General features: G+C 39.6%; 1 protein-coding gene across 11 annotated transcripts in view; it reads right to left on the minus strand.

Moving 5' to 3' along the window:
• Nucleotides 1-22915, minus strand: part of ATP2C1 (ATPase secretory pathway Ca2+ transporting 1) — a 160949-nt gene that overhangs the window by 89323 nt on the left and 48711 nt on the right. Inside the window, exon 1 of one of the 11 annotated variants that reach the window (XM_060395807.1) lies at nucleotides 1-22915. This exon is cut by the window's right edge and continues 7240 nt beyond it. The exons of the other annotated variants lie outside the window; for them this stretch is intronic. The gene's annotated coding sequence lies outside the window, so the exon portion shown is untranslated. 11 annotated transcript variants of the gene reach the window in all.

The raw sequence follows: 22915 nt of genomic DNA on the forward strand, positions 1-22915 counted from the left end.
CTTCTTTGGATGAAGACTGGCCGCTGGTGTGGTTGGTCATGGTCCATTTCATCTGCCCCATGGCCTCTTCTGTTCCACATTATTGTACAATATTCACTTTTCCTCACCCATCACAATTTGTTGTAAAAATGAAACATTTTCATTACAGTGGAGAACTGCATGAGGAAATAGTCAGGAAGGCTTTTTCCACTTGTGTAGAAAACAAACATGAAAGCAATTTACAAATTAACAAGCTGGACTTCTGGTTCAAGATGGCAGAGCAGAAAGTCATGAGCTCATCCCCTCCTGCAAAAGCACCAGAAGTGCGACTAGCTACTAAACAACCATCAACAGGAGGACACTGCTGCTGCTGCTGCTAAGTCACTTCAGTCGTGTCCGATTCTGTGCCACCCTAGAGACGGCAGCCCACCAGGCTCCGCCATCCCTGGGATTCTCCAGGCAGGAACACTGGAATGGGTTGCCACTTCCTTCTCCAATGCATGAAAGTGAAAAGTGAAAGGGAAGTCGCTCAGTCGTGTCTGACTCTTGGCGACCCCATGGACTGCAGTCTACCAGGCTCCTCCATCCATGGGATTTTACAGGCAAGAGTACTGGAGTGGGGTGCCATTGCCTTTCTCTGGGAGGACACTGGAACCCACCAAAAGAAGATACTCCACAAAGATACTTCTTTGTCCAAAGACAAAGAAGAGGCCGGAGCAAGACGGCGGGAGGAGTACAATCACAATAAAATCGAATACATACTTGCTGGATGGGTGACCCAAAGACTAGAGAACAGTCGTACCAAAGAAGTTCTCATACTGTTGTAAAGGTTCTGCACCCCATGTCAGGCTTCTAAGCCTGCGGATCTGACAAAGGGACTGGCATTTCCCAGGGAATCCGGCCTTGAGTGTCAGCAGGATTTGATTACAGGACTTCCCGGGGACTGGGGAAAAAGTGACTCCAGTCTTGGTGGCACAAACAAACTTCTGCATGCACCAAGACCCAGAGGAGAGGAGCAGTGACCCCACAGGAGAATGAACCAAAACTACCTGCTAGTAGTGGAACAGCCTCCTGTGGAGACATGGGTCGGGAGGGGCTCACCACAGAGACAGGGGGCACTGGAAGGTCCCGCTTGGTGTAAAACCTCTTGGGAGTTCACCATTAAGCCTACCATAGAGACAACTCGACACATGGACATCACCAGATGGTTAATACTGAAATCAGATTGATTACATTTTTTGCAGCCAAAAATGGAGAATCTCTACACAGTCAGCAAAAAACAAGACAGGGAGCTGACTGTGGCTCAGATCATGAACTCCTTATTGCCAAATTCAGACTTAAATTGAAGAAAGTAGGGAAAACCACTAGACCATTCAGGTATGACCTAAATCAAATCCCCTATGATTATACAGTGGAAGCGACAAACAGATTCAAGGGATCAGATTTGACAGACAGAGTGCCTGAAGAACTATGGGTGGAGGTTCATGATATTTTACAGGAAGCAGGGATCAAGACCATCCCCATGGAAAAGAAATGCAAAAAGGCAAAATGGCTGTCTGGGAGGCCTTCCAAATAGCTGAGAAAAGAAGAGAAGACAAAGGAGAAAAGGAAAGATATAAGCATCTGAAAGCAGAGTTCAAAAGACTTGCAAGGAGAGGTAAGAAAGCCTTCCTCAGCAATCAATGCAGAGATATAGAGGAAAACAACAGAATGGGAAAGACTACAGAGCTCTTCAAGAAAATTAGATACACCAAGGGAACATTTCATGCAAAGATGGGCTCGATAAAGGAAAGAAACATATGGACTTAACAGAAGCAGAAGATATTAAGAAAAGGTGGCAAGAATATACAGAAGAACTATACAAAAAAGATCTTAATGACCAGATAACCACAATGGTGTGATCACTCACCTAGAGCCAGACATCCTGGAATGTGAAGTCAGGTGGGCCATAGGAAGCATCACGACAAACAAAGCTAGTGGAGGTGATGGAATTCCAGTGGAGCTATTTCAAATCCTAAAGGATGATGCTGTGAAAGTGCTGCACTCAATGTGCCAGCAAATTTGGAAAACTCAGCAGTGGCCACAGGACTGGAAAAGGTAAGTTTTCATTCCAATCCCAAAGAAGGGTAATGCCAAAGAATGTTCAAACTACCGCACAATTGCACTCATCTCACACACTAGCAGAGTAATGCTCAAAATTTTCCAAGTGAGGCTTCAACAGTACATCAACCAAGAACTCCCAGATGTTCCAGCTGGATTTAGAAAAGGCAGAGGAATCAAATATCAAATTGCCAACATCCGCTGGATCATAGAAAAAGCAAGAGAGTTCCAGAAAACCATCTACTTCTCCTTATTGACTAGGCTAAAGCAACTGTGGAAAATTCTTCAAGAGATGGGAATACCAGACCTCCCCATAATGATGAACTAGATTTCTAGTCTGTCTTATATGCTAAATAGCAGCACTATTCATCATGCTAAAAAAACAGTAAGAGACTCTTTATAACAAATGGTGCTGGGACAACTGGCAAACCATACAAAAAAATAAAATAATTCTGTACCCCTCCTCACACCACACAGAAAAGTTAACTCAAATTGATCAAAGACTTAAATGTAAGAGCTCAAACTATAAAACTCTTAGAAGACAAAGACTTAAATCTTCTTGATCATGCTGCCGTAGACATAACACAAAAAGTATAAGAAACAGGAAAAACTGTAAAGTTTTGTACTGCAAAGGACATTATCAAGAAAGTTATTTAAAAAGATAATTCACAAAATGGGGAAAAATAGCTGTAAGTCATTCATCTGTTAAGGGGTTTATATCTCAATAATTAAACTATTACAATTCAATAATAAAAGGACCAATAATCCAATTTAAAATGAGTAAAACATTTGAACATATATTCCTACAAAGAAGATATACAAATGAGCAATAAGCATGAGAGCTCCCTCAACACCATACAGTTCAGTTCAGTCCCTCACTCATGTCTGACTCTGCAATCCCATGAGTCCCAGCAACCAGGTCTCCCTGTCCATCACCAACTACCGGAGTTTACCCAAACTCATGTCCACTGAGTCGGTGATGCCATCCAACCATCCCATCCTCTGTCTTCTCCTTCTCCTCCTGCCCTCAATCTTTCCTAGCATCAGGATCTTTTCAAATGAGTCAGCTCTCCGCATCAAGTAGCCAAAGTATTGGAGTTTCAGCTTCAACATCAGTCCTTCCAATGAACACCCAGGACTGATCTCCTTTAGGATGGATTGGTTGGATCTCCTTGCAGTCCAGGGAACTCTCAAGAGTCTTCTCCAACACCACAGTTCAAAAGCATCAATTCTTCAGTATTCAGCTTTCTTCACAGTCCGACTCTCAAATCCATACATGACCACTGGAAAAACCATAGCCTTGACCAAATGGACCTTTGTTGGCAAAGTAATGTCTCTGTTTTTCAATATGCTATCTAGGTTGGTCATAACTTTTCTTCCAAGGAGTAAGAGGCTTTTAATTTTATGGCTGCAGTCACCATCTGCAGTGATTTTGGAGCCCAAAAAAATAAAGTCTGACAATGTTCCCTATGTTTCCCCATCTATCTCCCATGAAGTGATGGGACCAGATGCCATGATCTTCGTTTTCTGAATGTTGAGCTTTAAGCCAACTTTTTCACTCTCCTCTTTCACTTGCATCAAGAGGCTTTTTAGTTCCTCTTCACTTTCTGCCATAAGGGTGGTGTCATCTGCATATCTGAGGCTATTGATATTTCTCCCAGCAATCTTGATTCCAGCTTGTGCTTCTTCCAGCTCAGCGTTTCTCATGATGTACTCTGCATATAAGTTAAATAAGCAGGGTGACAATATACACCCTTGACATACTGCTTTTCCTATTTGGAACCAGTCTGTTGTTCCATGTCCAGTTCTAACTGTTGCTTCCTGACCTGCATACAGATTTCTCAAGAGGCAGGTCAGGTGGTCTGGTATTCCCGTGTCTTTCAGAATTTTCCACAGTTTATTGTGATCCACACAGTCACAAGGCTTTGGCATAGTCAATAAAGCAGAAGTAGATATTTTTTTGGAACTTTCTTGCTTTTTCCATGATCCAGTGGATGTTGGCAATTTGATCTCTGGTTCCTCTGTCTTTTCTAAAACTAGCTTGAACATCTGGAAGTTCACGGTTCACGTATCGCTGAAGCCTGGCTTCGAAAATTTTGAGCATTACTTTACTACCATGTGAGATGAGTGCAATTGTGCGGTAGTCTGAGCATTCTTTGGCATTGCCTTTCTTTGGAATTGGGATGAAAACGGACCTTTTCCAGTCCTGTGGCCACTGCTGAGTTTTCCAAATTTGCTGGTATATTGAGTGCAGCAGTTTTACAGCATCATCTTTTAGGATTTGAAATAGCTCCACTGGAATTCCATCACCTCCACTAGTTTTGTTCGTAGTGATGCTTTCTAAGGCCCACTTGACTTCACATTCCAGGATGTCTGGCTCTAGGTGAATGATCATACCATCATGATTATCTGGGTCGTAGATCTTGTTTGCACAGTTCTTCTGTGTATTCTTGCCACCTCTTAATATCTTCTGCTTCTGTTAGGTCCATACCATTTCTGTCCTTTATTGAGCCCATCTTTGCATGAAATATTCCCTTGGTATCTCTAATTTTCTTGAAGAGATCTCTAGTCTTTCCCATTCTGTCGTTTTCCTCTATTTCTTTGCATTGATCACTGAGGAAGGCTTTCTTATCTCTTCTTGCTATTCTTTGGAACTCTGCATTCAGAAGCCTGTATCTTTCATTTTCTCCTTTGCTTTTCACCTCTCTTCTTTCAACAGCCATTTTGCTTTTTTGCATTTCTTTTCCATGGGGATGGTCTTGACCCCTGTCTCCTGTACAATGTCACGAACCTCAGTCCATAGTTCATCAGGCACTCTATCTATCAGATCTAGTCCCTTAAATCTGTTTCTCACTTCCACTATATAATCATAAGGGATTTGATTTAGGTCATACGGTCATGAGGCAAATAGATATCAGAACCACAATGAGGTAACATCACAACCTCTAGGATAACCACACTTAAAAAGACAGACAATAAGAAATGCTGGAGAGAATGCTTAAAATCCGGAGCCCTCATACACTGTTGGTGAAGTACGAAAAGTTACAACCACTATGGAAAAGTTTGGCAGCTACTATATACTATTATTACGTTATTATGCAAACATGTCAGCTTAAAAACTTTTGAGCCACTTAATAATGCTTCAATTTGACAATTATAAAATGCAAATAAGTTCACAGAAGTTTAGTCGAATGTAACCATCTGAATCATCCAAAAGTAAACCATTTTAAGACATAATATGTCTTTCACATGTTACTTAGGAATTCATGTCTGCAGACTCAGGTTTCAAGGAAAACTTTCCTGAGTTAAGCCATGAAGAATGGATGGCAGAGAATGGCTAAGACATGCCAAGGAAGTACTTCCAACAAGAGATGAACACTACTAAAGGTCACAGTAATGGTAATTTAATTCGTATGTAACAACTTCCAGATGTACAAGCTGGATTTAGAAAAGGCAAAGGAATCAGAGATCAAATTGCCAACATTCACTGGATCATCAAAAAAGCTAGAGAATTCCATAAAAACATCCACTTCTGCTTCACTGACTACGCTAAAGCCTTTAACTGTGTGGAATACAACAAACTGTGGAAAATGTTTAAAGAGATGGGAATACCAGACAACCTTACCTGCCTCCGGAGAAACCTCTATGCAGGTCACGATGCAACAGTTAGAACCAGACATGGGACAACAGACTGGTTCAAAATTGGGAAAGGAGTATGTCAAGGTTGTATATTGCCACCCTGTTTATTTAACTGCTATGCACAGCACAACATGCAAAATGCCAGGCTGGGTGAACCACAAGCTGGCATCAAGATGGCCGGGAGAAATATCAACAACTTCAGATATGCAGGTAATACCACTCTAATGGCAGAAAGCAAAGAGGAACTAAAGAGCTTCTTGATGAAGATTAAAGAGAGCGAAAAAGCTGGCTTGAAATTCAACATTCAAAGAGGGGAGGATAACCCACTCTAGTATGCTTGCCTGGAGAATCCCCATGGACAGAGAAGCATGGCAGGCTGTAGTCCACGGGGTCACAAGGAGTCAGACACGATGAGCAATTCAGCACAACTTTCTGGCAACCAAAATACGTTCCAAGCTTATCTTTGTATCTGCCCTGCCCCTACATTAGAATCAATCATTTCTCCATGGAACCTTAGTTCCTTTCATTGACAAGTATTATTTGAAGTATCACAGCTTTAAGGCCTTATCAACAGACTGAGTTAAGGAATAGATACATATATGCACAAACTCATGTCTGTATCTACTTTTATGTTTATCTGTAAATATGTTAAAAACCATGAGTCCATACTGAAACTGCCAATGCCAATCTAACTCTACAGAAGTTCATTTCTACCTTTTCCCTTTCCTTATCTGGAACACTTTTCTCTTACACTGAAACATCTGACTTTTATAATCACCCTTAATACATATTTATTTGCTCTAATCTAGAATACACAGAGCAGTTTTGGGAGTTCTGACTATTATCACTGTAAAAAACAAAAATCTACTAAGTCAAATACAATATTTGTGTGCAGCTTTTTTTGTCTTTAGTCTCAGGTTTGTTTAGAGTTCTTTGTCAATAGTGTTACAGAGTCAAACCCCTGTATTCCCGAAGTATTTAGACTAGCTCTTCCCATGGTCATCCTTCAGAGAGTTATGTTATTCATTTGAAATATAGTTAGGTTCATTTGCTTCTGTGTTTATTATTCCATTTAGAATTTGAAGGTTATTTTCTCCCCTTCTCTTCCCTATCCTTGTAAATCTTGTTTATTTGAGAATATGAAACATTAATTTAGTTCTAACAGTTAAAACTAGTCAAAGAGGTAAACACAGACAAGCGTCAGGCCATTCCATCCTTTCAGTCTCTCTCTACCCGACCCTCTTTATGTAACCATCTCCTTTCCAGTGGGTCTTTCCTATATTTCCTTCTGTTCAAATGATCATTATGTGTTTGTATTTTATTTCCTCCTCTTCTGCTTATAGTAACATAACCTAGAAGAAAGGTTGATGATAACACTCTGATGACAGAAAGCAAAGAGGAACTAAAGAGCCTCTTGATGAGGGTGAAGGAGGAGAGTGAAAGAGTCAACTTAAAAAGCTAAAAAAAAACTAGTATCATGGCATCTGGCCTTATTACTTCTGGCAAATTGAAGGGGAAAAGGTGGAAGTAGTGACAGATTTCCTCTTCTTGGGCTCTAAAATCACTGCGGATGGTGACTGCAGCCATGAAATCAGAAAACCATTTGCTTCTTGGAAGGAAAACTACGACAAACCTAGACGGTGTGCTGAAAAGCAAAGACATTAGTATGCCGACAAAGGTCCACATAGTCAAGGCTATGTTCTTCCCAGTAGTCATATATGGTTGTGAAAGCTGGACTGTATAGAAGGCAGAGTGCCAAAGAATTGATGCCTTCGAACTGTGGTGCTGGAGAAGACTCCTGAGAGTCCCTCGGATAGCACAAAGATCAAACCAGTCAATCTTAAGGGAAATCAACCCTGAATACTCGCTGGAAGGACTGATCCTGAAGTTGAAGCTCCAGTATTTTGGTCATCTGATGCAAACAGCTGACTCACTGGAAAAGTCCCTGATGCTGGGAAAGACTGAAGGCAGAAGGTTCTAGAAGATGGCACCAGAGGATGAGATGGCTGGATAGCATCACCAATGCAATGGACATGAACTTGGCCAACTTTGGGAGATGGTGAGGGACAGAGAGGCCTAGGGTGCTGCAGTCCATGGGGTCAAAGAGTCGGACACAACTGGGCAACAACCTATAGATATTCTCTTTGTCACTTAACAATATATCCTGGAGATCAGTTCATCAGAGTCCAGTTCAGATATCTTCTTCATTCTTTTCACAGCTGCATATACACACTTATAGACACACACACACACACGCGCATACATACACACATCATATATATACCATAGTTTATTCAACTACTCTTTTATGTAGGAGATTGAAAACAATGACCCATAAATAACCCTGTATATGGATTTTCATATCACTGGACTTGTACCTTCAAGAAAAATTCCTATAACTGAAACTGATAGGTCAAAAGGCAAATGCATAGGCAGAGCTTTGCCAGATCGTCAGTGAGTTGCACCAGTCTGCCTCGTCAGCAATGCATGCGTCAGTTTCCCCACACCCTCATCAACTGCTACACTTTAACTTCTGTCTATCCAACAGCTTAAAAAATGGCATATGGAGCCATCTTCATACATTTTGGGGGGACTGTCCTTACTGTATTTCGATCACTTTTCTATCAGATTACTGCAGTCTATTCTCTCAATTTTAAGAGTTATTTATATTTTACAGATCTCAAACCTTTATCTTGATATACTGCAGATATTTTCTTCTAGTCTACCAACTGTCTTGACTATGTTTTTTGTCATGGAAAAAAAAATTTTCATTTTCATGCAACAAAATTTCTCAATCCTCTTACTGTCTCTGTATTTTAAGAGCTAAAATTATCAATTCCATTAACTAAGTGATACTCCACAACTAGAGTATATATAATGGCTAACCATTACACAAGTAGAACTTAGAAAGTAACTACCAAACTTAACAATGCAAAGTCGTTAAAGAAAAAAAAACCAGTATGTCTTATTTGTAACTACAAAATTCAATGATCAATCTCACATAATTCTACAACTTTTAGCTCAAAATGGATCAACTACCTAAATATAAGCACTAAAAGCCATAAAACTCTCAGAGAAAAAAGAATGAATCTTCATGACCTTGGATTCCTGACTCTTGATACCAAAAGTACAATCGATAAAAAGAGAAAAACTAGATAAACTGGACTTCATCAAACTTTAAATCTTTTGTGCATCAAAAGATATTATCAAAAGAGAAGATATATTATTCTCTTATCAATGAAAAGAGAATCTATAGATGTCATTACAGATTATCAGAGTTTAATATCCAGAATATATAAAGAACTTCTGAAACTAAACAACAAAAATACAAAAACCCAATTAGAATATGGTCAAAGGACCTGAATAGACATTCCTCCATTTGTATATGTACAAATGGCCAATAAGCACATATAAAGATCTTCAACATAATTAGACATAAAGGAATGCAAATCAAAACCATAATGACATCCTTCTTCATATATACTAGGGCAGCAAGAATTTTTTTCCTAAAAAAAGAAAAATGATAAAAGATTTACTCTACCAGTAAAGACGCAGAGAAACGGAAACTCTTGTTTATTGCTGGTGGGACTGTAAAATAATGCAGCTACTGTGGATAACAGTTTTATAGTTCCTCAAAAGCTAAATAGAGAATAATGATATGACCCAGCAATTTGACTCTCAGATATATATCCAATATAATTTAAAACAGACACTCAAATGGGTCTAATGCAATATTATTCACAACAGCCAAAAGGTGGAAACAACTCAAGAATCCATCCACAGATAAAGATAAACAAAATGTGGTATAAACATACAATGGATTATTCTTCAGCCACAAAATGAAATGAAATTCTGATACATACACAACACAGATAAAGCCTGAAAATATGCTAACTGAAATAAGCCAGGAACAAAAGTACAAATACTATGAGAGTCCACTTAGGTGAAATAGAACAGGCAAATTCAGAGGAAGAAAGTAGATCAGTGGTAACCACAAGTAGCAATAAAGAGAAAATGGGTAATTTATTATTTAATATATATACAGTTTTCATTTAAGGAAAAAGTTTGGGAAATACACAGTGGTAATGGTTGTAAAATGCTGTGAATGTAATGAATGTCACTGTATTGTAGACTTTAAAATGGTTAAAATAGCAAATTTTATATTAAATATATTTCACGATTTTAAAAATGCTTCATACATAAAAATATTTCAATGTTACTATCCCTTCCAATCTATAGTACTAGGTTATGACATTTACAAATTAACCAAGTGAATCTAGTTTACTACTCTGGAACACACTGCCACGAATGTTTCAAATCAGGATTACCACTATACAAGCAACAGAGAAGGATGGTTTGGTCAACTCCCTAAAGCTGAAACCTGCAATGCAGACTTCCCACACCATGATCACTGTACCAAGAGCCGAAAGGTAAAGGTTTGTTCCTCATACATTCCTAGTCTTGAGTGAAAATGCAAAGGTGAAGGTTGTTCTTCAAAATGAAAGCACAGTCTGAAACAGTTTCCATCAAAGTCCTGGTATTTCCTTCCCTAATCCTATTCCTTACAATTAAGTGTTTTATTGATAATTTAAATCTATGTTCTCAATCTGTTTTTGCCCCACATATTACAACTTTCTGCCTCTCCCAAGGAAAACATTTTCATCATCATGCTTATCTATTAATTCATGCTTATGTGTGTGTGTTAGCCACTCAGTCGTGTCCAATTCTTTGCAGCCCCACGACTGTAGGCTGCCAGGCTCCTCTGTCCATGGGATTTCCCGGGCAAGAATACTGGAATAGGTTGCCATTCCTTTCTCCAGGGGATCTTCCAGACACAGGGCATATTTTACCACCACCTGAGCCACCAGGGAAGCCAAGTTCAGACAGAAACAGCAGACCCAAGGGTCAAGAAGGTTTCACAATAGGACAGCCAGCTCCAACTTGCAAGGGCGGGCTAGGACTGCCAAATAGTTTCTTAAAATAAAAAATGTAAAAACAGTATAGAATATGACAGCTACAATCCCACCTACCTACCTTGCTATGTATCTAGTTCATTATATATTCAATCATGTTTTACATGATGGCATTCTTTTTTGGGGCCATTTAGTCAATGTTTTGGAGAAGGCGATGGCCACCCACTCCAGTACTCTTGGCTGGAAAATCCCATGGACAGAGGAGCCTGGTGGGCCGCAGTCCATGGGGTCGCTAAGAGTCGGACACGAGTGAGTGACTTCACGTTCACTTTTCACTTTCATCCATTGGAGAAGGAAATGGCAACCCACTCCAGTGTTCTTGCCTGGAGAATCCCAGGGATGGCGGAGCCTGGTGGGCTGCCATCTATGGGGTCGCACAGAGTCGGACATGACTGAAGCGACTTAGCAGCAGCAGCAGTCAATGTTTAACTTTGGTATTAATGCTGGCAGCCCTCTGGAATTCCTCTGACCCACCAGACAGAATTCTTGGTTCTTCCCTCCTTTCTTTGGCAAATATTTCTTATTGTATACACAGGGGTAAAGAACAGGATCACTGACCCTTTTCAAGTTTATATTAGCCATATTACCTTCAACTTGAAAAAAACTCCAATATACATACTTCTTTGAACAAAAGTCCTTCTTAAAGTGCTTTATAAGGTATACGTGAAGCTTTTCTCCTTCAACAATGCCATTTAAAGAAAAAATAATCACACAGATTCTCTTGCCAAATTTCATCCATCTGATCCCAAGTTTCAGCACTTTTTTTCTTAACATATTCAAGTAAAATAAAGCAGAAGTGTTTCATTTTAATTTTCAGCACACAGAACTCTTTAAGCAAGATACAGAAATACATTCTGGCATTCAATCCCAACTGTTGTCTGTTGAATACAGCTGTAAACCATCTGTAATCCAACTGAGACTAAAGTATTACATAAAATGAACAATCCAAAAAAGCACACATTTTTAATATGCCACCTTTAAAAAAAAAAAAAACCCTCTTTCCAAGTTAGTTAGGTTTATTTTTTGTAAAATCCACTGCTCAATACTTTGTTTCTGCTAACTAATGACCTCAGCTGCTTTCTACCAACAAAATTAGGAGGAATGAATTCATAATCAGTATACACTAACAAAAGCCATGTTTCAAAAATCCAATCCCCAACATCAATGAAAAGAGCAGGCAAGAAAATACCACTTTTGTATACAGACAATCAAAACATAAACATAATCAGGGGATTAAGTTACACCAAAAGCTAAGATATCACAGATTCAGTCTCCCACTTCATTAGCCAGACGACTTGAATTCTGCACTGGTAACAGCTACTTCTTTTCCAAGCCAAAAGAAACTGGTACTGAAGTAATACACAATGGTTTGAAAAACAAAGAAAAATAATAATAATACGAGTCTAAGCTCTGACTAACTCTATTAAACAATCACATTCTAACCCAACCCCCAAGGAAATCATAGTTCCTACATCACTTTAAACACTCACAACCCATAAGTATCTCTAAAAGGAATGTTACCCAATAGGACCGAAAGAATACTATTAGCTATTCTTAAATATTTCATTGCTTGAGACACAAATAAGTTTTCTTTACCTGTCCCAATAATCCTACACCATGCAGGAATGGTGTATCCTCTATTATTGATTTATTCAGTGACAAATTTTTATTACATAAAACTGCAGAGTATTTAGATGATTCCTAAGTTTACGAATGAATAGGCTTCTTTCATGTATGACCTAAATCAAATCCCTTACGATTACAAACTGAAAGTGAGAAATAGATTCAAGGGATTAGATCTGATAGAATGCCTGAAAAACTATGGACAGAGGTACCACCATCACCAAGAAAAAGAAATGCAAAAAAACAAAATGGTTATATGAGGGAGGCCTTACAAATAACTGTGAAAAGAAGCCACAGGCAAAGGAGAAAAGGAAAGATATACCCATTTGAATGCAGAGTTACAAAGAACAGCAAGGAGAGATAAGAAAGCCTTCCTCAGGGAAGAAATGGAAAACAACACAATGGCAAAGACTAGAGCTCTTCAAGAAAATTGGAGATACTAAGGGAACATTTCATGCAAAGATAGACACAAAAAGCACAGAAACGGTACGGACTTACAGAATCAGAAGATATTAAGAAGAGGTGGCAAGAATACACAGAAGAACTATACAAAAAAAGATCTTCATGACCCAGATAATCACAATGGTATGATCACTTACCTAGAGCTAGATATTCTGGAATGAGAAGTCAAGTGGGCCTTAGGAAGCATCACTATGAACAAAGCTAGTGGAGGCGATGGAATTCCAGTGGAGCTATTTCAAATCCTAAAAGGTGATGCTGTGAAACTGCTGCACTCAATATGCCAGCAAATTTGGAAAGCTCAGCAGTGGACACAGGACTGGAAAAAGGTCAGTTTTCATTCCAATCCCAAAGAAAGGCAATGCCAAAGAATGCTCAAACTACCGCACAATTGCACTCATCTCACACGCTAGTAAAGTAATGCTCAAAATTCTCCAAGCCAGGCCTCAACAGTACATGAACCGTAAACATCCAGATGTTCAAGCTGGTTTTAGAAAAGGCAGAGGAACCAGAGATCAAATTGTCAACATCTGTTGGATCATCGAAAAAGCAAGAGAGTTCAAAAAAAAATATCTACGTCTGCTTTACTGACTATGCCAAAGCCTTTGACTGTGTGGATCACAACAAACGGTGGAAAATTCTTAGAGATGAGAATACCAGACCACCTGACCTGCCTCTTGAGAAATCTGTATCCAGGTGAGGAAGCAACAGTTAGAACTGTACATGGAACAACAGACTGGTTCCAAATAGGAAAAGGAGTACGTCAAGGCTGTACATTGTCACCCTGCTTATTTAACTTCTATGAGGAGTACATCATGAGAAACGCTGGGCTGGAAGAAGCACAAGCTGGAATCAAGATTGCCGGGAGAAATATCAATAACCTCAGATATGCAGATGACATCACCCTTATGGCTGAAAGTGAAGAAGAACTAAAGAGACTCTTGATGAAAGTGAAAGAGGAGAGTGAAAGGTTGGTTAGAACTCAACATTCAGAAAACTAAGATGGTGGCATCTTGTCCCATCACTTCATGGCAAAAAGATGGGGAAACAGTGACAGACTTTATTTTGGGGGGCTCCAAAATCCCTGCAGATGGTGACTGCAGCCATGACATTAGAAGATGCTTGCTCCTTGGAAGAAAAGTTATGACCAACCTGGACAGCATATTAAAAAGCAGAGACATTACTTTGCCAACAAAGGTCAGTCTAGTCAAAGCTTAGATTTCTCCAATAGTCATGTGTGGATGTGAGAGCTGGACTATAAAGAAAGCTGAGCACCGGAGAATTGATGCTTTTGAACTGTGGTGTTGGAAAAGACTCTTGAGAGTCCCTTAGACTGCAAGGAGGTCCAACAAGTCCATCCTTCAGGAAATCAGTCCTGAATGTTCATTGGAAAGACTGATGCTGAAGCTGAAACTCCTATACTTTGGCCACCTGATACAAAGAGCTGACTCATTTGAAAAGACCCTGATGCTGGGAAAGATTGAGGGCGGGAGGACAAGGGGACAACAGAGGATGAGATGGTTGGATGGCATCATCGACTCAACAGACATGAGTTTGAGTAAACGCCAAGAGTTGGTGATTCACAGGGAGGCCTGGCATGCTACAGTCCATGGGGTAGCAAAGAATCGGACATGACTGAGGGACTGAACTGAACTGAAGCTTCTTTCTATTGAAATGCATGTCCTCAGGCTAAAAGTATGCCCTGGAAAAGAAAGGTGAAAGATAGAAGGGCAATGTAAAGTCTCTGAAGTATTCATCCCTCACCATCTACTTCTATAAAACTTTAATAACTTCATCAGTAACTCACATGTATGTTTTTAACTCCTTGCTTCAATTTCCAATTCTTTTATTAAGGTATAATCAAAGACACTTCAAAATGATACCACTGAACCAAATGTGGCAAAAAAGTAACTTGGCATGAATCACTAACTTGAATGAATTTTCGGTTGTAAACCTAATGCCTTTCAGTTCAGTTCAGTTCAGCTGCTCAGTCTTGTCTGACTCTTTGCAACTCCATGGACTGCAGCATGCCAGGCCTCCCTGTCCATTACCAACTCCCAGAGTTTACTCAAACTCATGCCCATTGAGTCAGTGATACCATCCAACCATCTCATCCTCTGTCATCCCCTTCTCCTCCCGCCTTCAATCTTTCCCAGCAGGGTCTTTTCAAATGAGTCAGCTCTTCCCATCAGGTGGCCAAAGTATTGGAGTGTCAGCTTCAGCATCAGTCCTTCTAACGAATATTCAGGACTTTAGCCCTAAACTATAAAAAACCAAAATTTCCAGTTACAAGACTATGCAGTACATTCTCACATTAAAAGACAAATTATTTGTCCTTGAAAGATCTACAAGAAATATGGTGTTTTTACTACTTTGAAGCTTTGATTTTAAAAGAAGAAAAAGTCTAAAAGCTGATTCAGCATAACAGTAGTTAATAAATGTTATCACAGTAGTAGTTGGAAGAGATATGATAAAGAACTAGTAGTAGTAACAGTAGGTGATACAAAACACAGGAAGAAACCAAAAGGAAATCCAAGAGCTGCAGAGTACAATAACTGGAATTAAAAATTCATTAAGAGGACTCAAAAACTCACTTGAACTGGCAGTAGGTACCAGCAAACTTGAAGATATGAAATTAGAAATTTAGAATTTGAGGAAAGAAAGAAAAATAATTGAAGTGAACAAAGCATAAATGACGTGTGGGACACCAACAAGAACGAAAAAGAAAGATCAGAGGGAATATCTGAAGACTTAATGACCAAAAACTTTCCAAATTTGATCAAACACGTCAAAGAAGCTCAATAACCTCCAAGCAGAAAGAACTCCAAGGGACCTACACCAAAACACATTATAATCAGAAGACATGACAAAGAATCTTGAAAGCAGCAAGAGATAAGTGATTCATCACATACAAGGGATCAGCAATAATATAATCAGATTTCTCATCACAAAGTATGGAGGCCAAAGGAAAGCAGACATGTATTTAAAGTGTTAAAAGAAAAAAAGTTAACTAACAATCCAATATCTGGAAAACCTGTCCTTCAAAAGTGAGGGAGAAATTAAGATATTCCCAGATAAACAAAAGTTGATGGAGTTCATTACCACTAGGCTTGCCTGACAAGAAATGCTAGAGGTTCCTGCAGGTTAAAATAAAACAACACTTGACAGTAATCTGAAGTCGTATGAAAAAATAAAAATCTGAGTAAAAATAAACATACAGAAAACAGTAAAACCTAGTATTGTTAAAACTTTGGTTTGTAACTCCACATTTTATTTTCTACGTGATTTAAGACACTAATGTATTTTTTAAATTAGGCCTGTGGACACACAATATATAAAAATGTGATTTGGGTACGTAACAACTAAAAGGAATGAGGGCAGAGATACAGAAGAACAGACTTCCTATGTTACTGAAGTTAAACTGGTACAAATCCAAATCACAGTGTAGTACTTCAGAAAGTTAAATGCAATGTTGATGCACAAAGAAAATAGCCAAAAAAATACAAAACAGTAAGATAAGAACGTAAATGCTTCATTACAAAACAAACAAACAAATCAACTAAACACAGGAAGTAATGACATACAGAAAACAAACAGGAAAAGAACCGAAGGCTCATCAGTCAGGCTTAAAAAAGAAGTTCTAAAGTACGCTACAATATGGATGAACTCTGAGGATGGACGTTATGCTATGTGGACCAAGCCAGTCACAATAAATGATTCCACTTATAAAAGTGAAAGTGAAAGTGAAGTCGCTCAGTTGTGTCAGACTCTTTGCAACCCCGTGGACTGTGGCCTACCAGGCTTCTCTGTCCATGGGATTTTCCAGGCAAGAATACTGGAGTGGGTTGCCATTTCCTTCTCCAGGGGATCTTCCTGACCCTCTGAGCCATCAGGGAAGCCCTTTCCACCTATATGATATACCTAAATTAAGTAAATTCATAGTGAAAGCAGATTAGAGGTTATTTGTTGTTCAGTCACCCAGTCATGTCTGATTCTTTATGACCCCATGGACTGCAGCACTTCAGGCCTCGTTGTCCCTCACCATCTCCTGAAGTTTGCCCAAGTTCATCAGTGATGCTATCCAGCCATCTCATCTTCTTGACGCCCCCTTCTAGAACCTAGTGCCCTCAATCTTTCCCAGCTTCAGGGACTTTTCCAATGAGTCAGCTGTTCGTATCAGATGACCAAAATACTGGAGCTTCAACTTCAGGATCAGTCTTTCCAACGAGTATTCAGGGTTGATTTCCCTTAAGATTGACTGGTTTGATCTCCATGCTATCCAAGGGAATCTCAGGAGTCTTCTCTGGCACCACAGTTTGAAGGCATCGATTGATGCCAGGCGCTCTGTCTTCTTTAGAGTCTGGCTCTCACAACCATATGTGGCCACTGGGAAGACCAAAGCCTTGACTATATGGACCTTTGTTGGCAGGGCAATGACTCTGCTTTTCAGCTCATTATCTAGGTTTGTCAGAGCTTTCCTCCCAAGAAGCAAACATCTTCTGATTTCATGGCTGCAGTCACTATCCGTAGTGATTTTAGAGCCCAAGAAGAGGAAATCTGTCACTTCTTCCACCTTTTCCCTTTCTTATTTGCCATGAAGTAATGAGGCCAGATACCATGATCTTAGTTCTTTTTAATATTTCATTTCAAGCTGGCTCTTTCATCAAGAGACTCTTTAGCTCCTCTTCGCTTTCTGCAATTAAGAGTAGTATCATGCGCATATCTGAGGTTGTTGATGTTTCTCCTGCCTATCTTGATTTCAGCTTGGAACTCATTCAGCCTGGCATTTCTCACCATGTGCTCTACATACAGGTTAAACAAACAGGGTGACAGCAGACAGCCCTGTCATCCTCCTTTCTCAATTTTGAACCAATCAGTTCTTTCATACGGGGTTCTAACTATTGCTTCTTGACCTGCATACAGCTTTCTCAGGAGTCAGGTTAAGATGGTCTGGTATTCAAACCTCTTTAAGAGCTTTCCACAGGTTATTATGATCCACACAGTCAAAGGCTTTGGCAGAGTCAATGAAACAGAAGTAGATGTTTTCCTGAAATTTCCTGGCTTTCTCTATGATCCAGCCCATGTTGGCAATTTGATGTTTCCTCTTCCTTTTCTAAACCCAGCTTGGACCTCTGGAAGTTCCTGGTTCACACAATGCTAAAGCCTAGTGTGCAAGAGTTTAAGTATGAACTTACTAGCATGGGAGATGAGTGCAACTGCCTCATGGTTAGCATGTTCTTTACTACCCTTCTTGAGAACGGGGATGAGGATTGACCTTTTCTAGTCCTGTGGCCACTGCTGGGTCTTCCAAATTTGCTGACATATTGAATGCAACACCTTGATGGCATCATCCTTTAAGGTTCTGGATAGTTCTACTGGAATTCTGTAACATCCACTAGCAGCAGTGCTTCCTAAGGCCCACTGACTTCATTCTCCAGAATGCCTGGCTCTGGGTGACTGACCACACCATCGTAGTAATCTGGTTCATTAAAGTCTTTTTTGTTCAGTTCTTCTGTGTATTCTTTCCATCTCTTCTTCATCTTTTCAGTGTCTACTAGGTCTCTACAGTTTCTGTCCTTTACTACACCCATATTTAGGCAAAATGTTCCCTTGATATCTCTAATTTTCCTGATGAGATCTCTAGTCTTTTCCCTTCTGTTGTTTTCTTCTAGTTTTATATACTGTTCATTGAAGAAGGCCTTCTTGTCTCACCATGCTGTTCTTTGGAACTCTGTGTTTAGCTGGATAGATCTCTGCCTTTATGCCTTGCTTTTCGCTTCTCTTCTTTAACTATTTGTAAGGCCTCCTCAGATAATCACTCGCCTTCTTGCTTTTCTTTTCTTTGAGATGGTTTTATTCACTGCCTCCTGTACAATATTACACACCTTTGTCCATAGTTCTTCAGCCAAAGTTTACTAGATCTAATCCCTTGAATCTATTTGTACCTCCACTGCATATTTATAGGGGATTTAAGTCATACTTGACTGGCCTAGTGGTTTTCCCAGCTTTCTTTAGGTTACAACTGAATTTTGCTGTGAGAAGCTGATGACTGAAGAAACAGTCAGCTCCAGGTCTTGTTTTTGCTGACTGTATACATCTTCTCCATTGGCTAAAAAGAATGTAATCAATTTGATTTTGATATTGACCATTTGGTGATGTCCACGCATAAAGGCATCTCTTGTATTGTTGAAAAAGGGTATTTGCTGTGACAAATTCTCTTGGCAGAATTCAGTTAAGCTTTCCCCTGCTTCATTTTGTTCTCCAAGGCCAAACTGGCCTGTTACTCCAGGTATCTCTTGATTTCTTACTTTTGCATTCCAAATACCCAATGATGAATAGAACTTTTTTTTTTTTTTCGGTGTTACTTCTAGGAGGTCTTTTAGGTCTTCCCAGAACTGATCAACTTCAGCTTCTCTGGTATCGGTGGTGGGGGCATAGACTTGAATTACTGTGATGCTGAATGGCTTGCCTTGGAAACAAACCAAGCTCATTCTGTCATTTTTGAGGTTGCACCCAAGTACTGCATTTTGGAATCTTTTGTTGATTATGAGGGCTACTCCATTTCTTCTGAGGAAGTCTTGTCCACAATGTAGAAATAATGGTCATCTGAATTAAATTCGCCCATTCCCATCCATTTCAGTCCACTGATTCCTAAGATGTTGATGTTTATTCTTACCATCTCCTGGGTGACCAGGTCCAATTTATCTTGATTCATAGACCTAACCTTCCAGGTTCCTATGCAATACTGTTCTTTGTAGCATCAGATTTTACTTTCATCACCATTCTTAAAAAAGAAGTTCTAAAGTATGCTACAAGATAGCTGAACTCTGAGGATGTTTGCTTTATTGACTATGCCAAAGCCTTTGACTGTGTGGATCACAACAAACTGTGGAAAATTCTCAAAGAGATGGGAATACCAGACCACCTAACCTGCCTCTTGAGAAATCTGTATGCAGGTCAGGAAGCAACAGTTAGAACTGGACATGGAACAACAGACTGGTTCCAAATAGGAAAAGGAATACGTCAAGGCTGTATATTGTCACCCTGCTTATTTAACTTCTATGCAGAGTACATCATGAGAAACACTGGACTGGAAGAAACACAAGCTGGAATCAAGACTGCTGGGAGAAATATCAATAACCTCAGACATGCAGATGACACCACCCTTATGGCAGAAAGTGAGGAGAAGCTAAAAAGCCTCTTGATGAAAGTGAAAGAGGAGAGTGAAAAAGTTGGCTTAAAGCTCAACATTCAGAAAACGAAGATCATGGCATCCGGTCCCATCACTTCATGGGAAATAGACGGGAAACAGTAGAAACAATGTCAGACTTTATTTTTGGGGGCTCCCAAATCACTGCAGATGGTGACTGCAGCCATGAAATTAAAAGACGCTTACTCCTTGGAAGAAAAGTTATGACCAACCTAGATAGTATATTCAAAAGCAGAGACATTACTTTGCCGACTAAGGTCCGTCTAGGCAAGGCTATGGTTTTTCCAGTGGTCATGTATGGATGTGAGAGTTGGACTGTGAAGAAGGCTGAACGCCGAAGAATTGATGCTTTTGAACTGTGGTGTTGGAGAAGACTCCTGAGAGTCCCTTGGACTGCAAGGAGATCCAACCAGTCCATTGTGAAGGAGATCAGCCCTGGGATTTCTTTGGAAGGAATGATGCTAAAGCTGAAGCTCCAGTACTTTGGCCACCTCATGTGAAGAGTTGACTCATTGGAAAAGACTCTGATGCTGGGAGGGGTTGGGGGCAGGAGGAGAAGGGGACGACAGAGGATGAGATGGCTGGATGGCATGACGGACTCAATGGACGTGAGTCTGAGTGAACTCCGGGAGATGGTGATGAACAGGGAGGCCTGGCCTGCTGCAATTCATGGGGTCGCAAAGAGTCGGACACAACTGAGCAACTGAACTGAACTGAACTGAACTGAGGATGTTACGCTAAGCAGAGCAACCCAGTCACAATAAATGATTCCACTTATATGATGTACCTAAAATAAGTAAATTCATAGTGAAAGTAGATTAGGGGTTATACCAGTGGCTGGAAGAAGGGATGGAACAGGAAATTATTGTTTCACTGATACAAGTTTCATTCTGAAGTGATGAAAAAATGTTGGAAATAGACAGTGGTGATCATTGTCCAACACTGCAAACATTCTTAATGCCACTGAACTGCACACTTAAAATCTAACAAAGCTTCTTTTTAACTAAAAACAATCTAGGTGTAAAGAAGCTTTTCATCTTCCCCCTCCCAACACAAGCTCAAAAAAATCTTGAAGAGATATAGAGACAATTTTGAAAACAGTGGAAAAGAGAAAACAATGACCAGCGTCTATCTGAACATTTCTCACAAGGAACACTAAGATCGTACAATCTCCTGAAACCAAAAGACAGGATTTAAATTCTGTCACATGACAAAAACAAAACACATGGGCTAATAATCTAGGTAGACTCCTGGCTAGGTGGGCCAAAAGTATTAACAAGTCAGTGCCACTAAGTGTACCACTAGGCTCTATCCTGTTTAATAGTGTATCAACAACTCAGAGACCTAAATAGCATGCTTATCCAAGATGACACCAATGGGAAGCCAGAGAGGGTTAGCCACTCTGCCCCATAATTCAAACAAACTAATCAGGCTAATATACCGATAGGTAGAGACAATATGCCACCATCTTCACGTTTACAAAAGCATATACATATATATACTTTATAGAGATAAATGTAAAAACCAAAACTCAAAAAGCAACTACTAAAGCTCGATAACTGCTGAAAAGGTAAGCAACATCTTAAACCGCATTAAGAGAAATACAACTTTTAAGTCAAGGGAGTAAGAACCCAAGAGTACTATCTGATCCAACCAAACCCTAACAACTCTATATGCAGTTACACCATCATTACGGTCTGCCCAAAAGTGTGCATACTGTGGTGACATACTATGGAAATGAGGTCTTAAAACAACTAGTGGAATAAGTTGGGAATATTTGGCCTAGAGAAGAAAACTATGAAGGAGCAGTGTACGACATTAACTGAACTTCAATAAAAGTTTCTAAATATTAATAAAGGATATGACAGGCACCTTCAAATATTTTAAGGCTGTTACACGAAATACAACATTCTGCTGAGATTAAGAACTAGTACCAACAGACAAAAGCGTAGTTTCCGATCATCAAAACTTTCTGGTAGAGAACATTGGTGATTTTTACACAGGGTGGGAAGTTGGTCCCCTCAGTGCAGGGAGATTCCACTGGCTCTTTATGCCTGTGGTACTAAGGTTTCCGACAATGAATAGATAACCTCAGTTAACGAAAATACTGTGAAATGGTTATCTCCCACACTGAGCTTTAAGTTCCAGAACATGGACCCAAAGAACAGAGCATAATCAGGCTCCAATGTAGACCAACACTTAAATATTCCTCATTTGACAAAAACTAGTACAACTGCAAATCCTGTTTTTCTCCCATACTTAAAATACTTGGGGAATGAAACAGTAGGTTCTAAATGCTATTAAATATTTACATCCAAGAGCTAATTCTAATTCATTTTGAGTAAAGCAATATAAATTACACACACACACAAATCCATTTACCTCTGCAGACCAACAGGGATAATACACAAAATAATCAACTTGAGAGAAAAAAACAAATATTTTGTTACTAGCATAGTATGAATTCCTAATTATATTACTAAGTCATTTTTAATTATTTTTTTTTAAAAATTAAAACCTGCTCATTGGTTTTTAAGAATCAAGTAATAAGAAAGGGTTTAATGTAACTAGTACATCTCCCCAATCCCACTGCCCAGGAGTAACCTCTGTTAACTCTGTGTACACTGCCAGCCATTCTATGCCCATGTTACAAGTTTTGTTTTAATTACAAATGGAATCACATAACTACAATACATTCACTCAATACATGTTGGACCTCTTTCTATTTCACCATACATACTGATCTGCCCCAAGTGACGCTAGTGGTAAAGAACCTGCCTAACAATGCATAAGACTTAAGGGACGCGGGTTCAATCCCTGGGTCAGGAAGATCCCCTGGAGAAGGAAATGGCAACCAACTCCAGTATTCTTGCCTGGAGCACCCCATAGACAGAGGTATGGTCCACAGGGTAGCAAAGAGTAGGACACAACT

This window comes from Ovis aries, chromosome 1 (genome assembly GCF_016772045.2).
Source record: "Ovis aries strain OAR_USU_Benz2616 breed Rambouillet chromosome 1, ARS-UI_Ramb_v3.0, whole genome shotgun sequence".
NCBI lineage: Eukaryota > Metazoa > Chordata > Mammalia > Artiodactyla > Bovidae > Ovis > Ovis aries.